The 5,675-nt window shown below is 33.7% G+C and overlaps 1 non-coding gene across 1 annotated transcript; it reads right to left on the bottom strand.

The window, feature by feature from the left end:
- Positions 1-5,119: 5,119 nt before the first annotated feature.
- On the bottom strand, positions 5,120-5,226 carry LOC113879294. Its single transcript, XR_003507269.1, has one exon. It is a non-coding gene; the product is annotated as a U6 spliceosomal RNA (small nuclear RNA).
- Positions 5,227-5,675: the final 449 nt, after the last annotated feature.

Consider the following 5,675-nt stretch of genomic DNA (forward strand, 5'->3'; position numbering starts at 1 on the left):
TGCTTCATAAATATTCCTGTGTATCTGTACAGAGCTTTCTGAGCAGAGATTACAGAAAGATATATTAACCCAATCCACCAAAGATGCTATATCTACACAGAAGCTGAAAATGGAGCCACTTTTTAGTGACTTTGGAATTGTCCACTCTCATCCACCATGCCGTTTAAAGGATTCATTCTAGTAAATTGAGTGGAAATATGAATGTAATCACCACCCCTCATATTTTCGAGATCTTGAATACTGATGTTGATGTGATTTTATGCTGTATCCATGGAATGAAAGAAAGAAAGATGATACCACTCCTCAAACCAGCACATCATAGATAATTTTTGCAAACAGAATGACCTCCAGGCCCTACCATGGAACAAAGTCAGTGTTCTAAAGTTAGTTTATCTGGCCCTAGGTAATATCTCTACTCCATAATTCCCCATTTTCAGAATTTTGCTGAGCAGTTAGAAGAGAAGAAAGAGAGGAGAGGAGAGCAGACATAATATAAGGATTATAAATGGAGACTTTATTGTCAATCATGCAGACACTATTAATAGAATAATAATATAATTTTGTGTACCATTTGCCATTTGGGGGTAAAATCTATAGGCAATTAAAATTGAACTGCTTAGTTTAGCAATACTGACAAAAGACAATCTGAATAGTTCTAAATCTGCTAACAGAAGCCTTAATTTAAATCTTCCCACAGAGAAAACTCCAGGAACAGATGAGCTAAGTGGCAAATTTTAGGGAGAAAAACTTGTAGGGTAAAATAATGTGGTTTTATTCCAGCACTTCTGGAAAATAGAGAAAAAGTATATTTCCTGCTTCATCTTATGAGATCACTATAAACTTGATACCAAAATCTTCAAAGAATTTGTTAACAAGACCTTTTGGCGAAGATCAAATGTAGTAGGGGGCCTCCCAGATGAGACAGCGGTAAAGAATCCGACTCCCAATGTAGAAGCACAGGTTTATTCTCTGAGTTGGCAAGATTCCCTGGAAGAGGAAATGGCAACCCACTCCAGTATTCTTAACTGAAAAATTCCATGGACAGAGGAGCATAGTGGGCTATAGTCCATGGGGTTACAAAGAGTCAGACATGACTGAGAACATTAAATAAAAGTAGAAAGAGGCATTCTAAACAAAATAACAAATATGATCTGGTAATATAAAAAATGAGCATGTGTATGAAGAGAGAGAGATTCAGGGAGGAAGAGAGAGAAGGAGAAAGAGGGTAAATGAAGAAATATATTAACAAGTAAACTGTATCTTATAAAACCACATGCCTAGATCAATATTTAAATTTTTTCCTAACACTTAGCTCCTTTCTTTTCTTCATTATTTGCCCTAAGGATGTTCATTTTCCTTGTCTTCCATTTTTTGCCTTAAGGACTTTTTTTTTTTCTCCTTTGTTGAAATAGCTTTTTTCTCCCTCTTAAATCTGTTATCCTCAAATGAATTCAAATTGTGTTTTTCTTTTTTTTTTTTTCCCAGAAAAGTCATAGTAACGTGATTTGTAGCTACATGTAACTGTGTGGTAAAATTCAAACTTGCAGGAAACATTTTCCTGCCTTATAAAAACATCAATAAAGCTCTAAAAGTGGTCTATTTTTAGTCCTCTTTATGCAATACCTCAGCTTTTCATCACATTTAAATAGCCTTCAGAGTGGGTGGTATTTAGTTAGAAGTCAGGCCAGAGAATAAGCCTCAAAGAAATGTGTGTTTATACAAACTTATTTTATATATTACTATATTCAGAGAATGTGTATTACTGTGTAAGCATATATAAATATTATATAAATATATGCCCACCATAAAATACACCTTTCAGGGGAACATAAGGAATAGAGATCTTTAGTTCTATATTTGTCATCATGCATTTTCATAGAGTAGGTGAGTGCTCTAATGTTACTTGTAGGAAGTTGGCAGATTGTGCTTCCAAATCATAGGTGATAGTGTCATACAGCAGTGGTTTTAGCTTCTAAAATTAATTTGTTGGCAATCACTTTATATTTAAAGCTGTTACCTGCAATCTGCACAGTTGGAAAACTTATTAGTTGTGGAAAAAAATATTTTATCACTGCATGAAAAAAAATTTAGATTAAAGAGAACTGAATATTTTTAAAAAAGAAGACATTCTGGATATAGCAAAGCACTGAAACACAATTGAATGAAAGCTTTCTAGAGTTAGTCAGTTCTCTATTGCTTCTTAGCAAAGTACCACACACTTACTAAAGGAGTTTGAGAGTAAAGTTTCCAGGCCAATAGTCAGCTGGATTCTTTCTTTGAGGTCTGTCCAGGCTGAAATCAAGGTATCAGATGAGGGTTGAAGTTTTTGCTACATTTGTGTGGCTGTTGACAGAATGTGTTTCCTTGCATGCTGCTACAGGACTTCTAGAGGCTGTGTCTTCAAGGCCACAGCAAACTGATTAGAAGTTATAGTGTATATCTGTTACCCATTTGACCTCATCAGCTGCTCCTTTCGAAACTCACTACATTCCTGCTGCATCAGTGGCTTCCTTGTTGTCCCTGCTATTAAAAAAAAAAAAAAAAAAAATCTTAGCCTAGGGGAGACCACATTTCTAGCCTCTCTGGAATGTCAGTTCTCCAGATACCAACATGTCCCAGAACAAGGAGAAATAACTAACTACATTAAGGAAGCTACACTGTAAGATTTATACAGTTATTAAAATTGACTTTAAAATATATTGTTATGACAACATATAAAAAAAATCACCATAACATTTTAGAAAAAAAATCAAAATTACATAATCAACATAGGAATAAACCATTCAAATTTTTATTCAGAAGGACTGAAAATAATCATAATTTAGCACAAGTTGATATTTTAATAGCGGGTGTACAGAACAGGCTTCCCTGGTAGCTCAGTGGTAAACAATCTGCTTGCCAATGCAGGAGACATGGCCTCAGTCCCTATGTTGGGAATATCACCTGGAGGAGGAAATGACCACCCACTCAAGTATTCTTGCCTGGGAAATCCCATGGAGAGAGAAGACTGGAGGGCTACAGTCCATGGAGTCACAAAGAGTTACAAAGAGTTGGACATGACTTAGTGACTGTACAGTTACAACAAAGTACTTAGAACCCATCTATGTGTTTATATATCTGTTGGAAGATTTCAGGAAATTTAAAAGTAGGAGCATAAATAGCTATAAGAAAACAATATTATAAACTTAGGACAAGTCTGTTGAGGTGCATAAACAAACAAAAATTCTGGATCAGCTGTGAACAGTACTTAATTATTTAAAATAATGTAATCATCTTTGATTAAAACAGCAATCAAGGACAGCTATATAAAGCTCCAATACTTTGGCCACCTGATGCGAAGAGCCAACTCATTAGGAAAGACCCTGATGCTGGGAAAGATTGAAGGCAGAAGGAGAAGGGGATGACAGAGGATGAGATGGTTAGATGGTATCACCGACTCAATGGACATGAGTTTGAGCAAGCTCCGGGAGATGTTGAACGACATGGAAGCCTGGCATGTTACAGGCCATGGGGTAGCAAAGAGTTGGATACAACTGAGGAATTGAACAACAATATATTAGTAAGAATACTAGTGCAAGAAGGGAGACTTTGGAGGGAAAGTATTGAAGAGTTAAATCTTCATCTACTATTAAAGTAAGTGAATTGATGATGATCAAAATCATTAAACTACAAAGTGGTCATAAAACATACATTTAGAAAAATGGGGTGAATGCCAGAGGAAAAAGTAAAAAGTTGTGGATGTGATTGCCTCAGAGAAGCAGGGCTGAAAACTACAGCATGTCAACTAAGACATCTCTATTTTCATAACTCAATACCATTTGATATTTATGGCATGCACATTTATTAATTTGATTACAAATTAAGAAACAACATTACATTCACAATGAATTGGGGAGTGAAAATTATTTAGGAAGGCCATTACTTTGTTAATATTTTAAGTAGTATAAATCTCTTCACAATGCAATTACTGAACTCCCGTTATGTATTTGACAGCATGCAAAGCTATGCAGATAGAAAGATAAATAAGTCAGAATGAGTTAGATTCCTGTTAGCCTCAAACATAAGCCTTTCCTTGATTGTGATTGGCTCATTTTATATCCATCTGCTGTTTTTCTTACTTGGGATTTGTAGCTGTCCATTAAGAGATGATACTTTTTTTTTAATATTTTAAATTAATTTATTTCAACTGGAGGATAATTACTTTACAATATTGTGATGGTTTTTTCATACATCGACATGAATCAGCCATGGATGCACATGTATCACCCCATCCTGAAAACTCTTCCCACCTCCCTCCCCACCCCATCACTCTGGGTTGTCCCAGAGTACCAGCTTTGAGCACCCTGCTTTATGCATCAAACTTACAATCATCAAATAACACCTTGTTTCAGCCTAATAGTTTTGAGATTCATAAGGCAGTAGATATTAATCAGTCCAAACTTGATTTCCAAGAGAAAAATCTGTAGGCTACTGAAGTGACAAGATTAGTGATACGAGGGTAGTTTATCACTCAGAGCACTTTTGAACTTATGTGAAAAAATATGAATTTACTTAGTCTGAGTATATAGTTCTTATTAGAATGAATCCCATGAATATGTGAGTAAATATACTTATAAATGTGACATCAAGTTAGTCTCTACCTTTAAAAAATTATTTTTAAAATACACTAATAAAAAAATAAAATACACTAATATTTTACTTAAGGGTGATACAATATACAGAATTTGTATTGGTAATAACACTTTTAAAACATTTACTTATAATTGCATATCATTGTTCTAAGAGATTCATATGATATGTCTAATTTGTGACCTTTAAATATAGAAGGGAATTTTTAAAACTCATTGACTTTCCTGCAAATTTTAGAGTAGATTTCAGGTGCTTTGATCACAAAAGATTGCTATGTGAGGAAAAGATATGTTAATTAACTTGACTGTAGTAAACTTTTCATATGTATATTGAATCACATTTTATACCTTAAATATATCCAATTTTTATTTTAAAATAAAATTTTAACTTGTTTTTATTGAAGTGTAATTGGCTTACAATATTATGTTAATTACTGCTATACAACAAAGTGCTTCAGTTATATATACATTCTTTTTTAAATAACCTTTTCAAAAATATGGAACACTTCACAGATTTACATGTCATCCTTAAGCAGGGGCCATGCTATTCTTCTCTGTATGGTTCTAATTTTAACACAGGTATTGCTGAAGTGAGCACCAAAATAGTTTTAAAAGTCACATTAGGAACTGAAAATCCAATAGAAGATATTATTTTAAAACACTATTTTCAGGGACAGGATCATAATTGCTTTACATACTCTAATCATATAACACTAGCTCTAATTTTGAAAAGTCTTGAATATATAATCTGATCTACAGTTCTTCAAATCAGGTAAATAATTATCCTTACCCTTAGTAGAATCTTTAGTATGTATAACCAAGTGTGTGTCTTCATTCATGTCTGAGTAGTGAGGTGCTTGGACTCCATTGTGGTTTACTGACTTTTTTCTTCCTATTTTGTTTATTTGTGTTTTCCCTTATTTAAGTCTCCTAAATAAAACTCTCAAGATTGTATTAATACTTATCTGTATATTAATTGATTGCAATTTATTCACTTTATGCATACATATATTTAAAATCTGAGGCTAAGATTAAAATTGGACATTT

Source organism: Bos indicus x Bos taurus, chromosome 20 (genome assembly GCF_003369695.1).
Source record: "Bos indicus x Bos taurus breed Angus x Brahman F1 hybrid chromosome 20, Bos_hybrid_MaternalHap_v2.0, whole genome shotgun sequence".
Classification (NCBI taxonomy): Eukaryota; Metazoa; Chordata; class Mammalia; order Artiodactyla; family Bovidae; genus Bos; species Bos indicus x Bos taurus.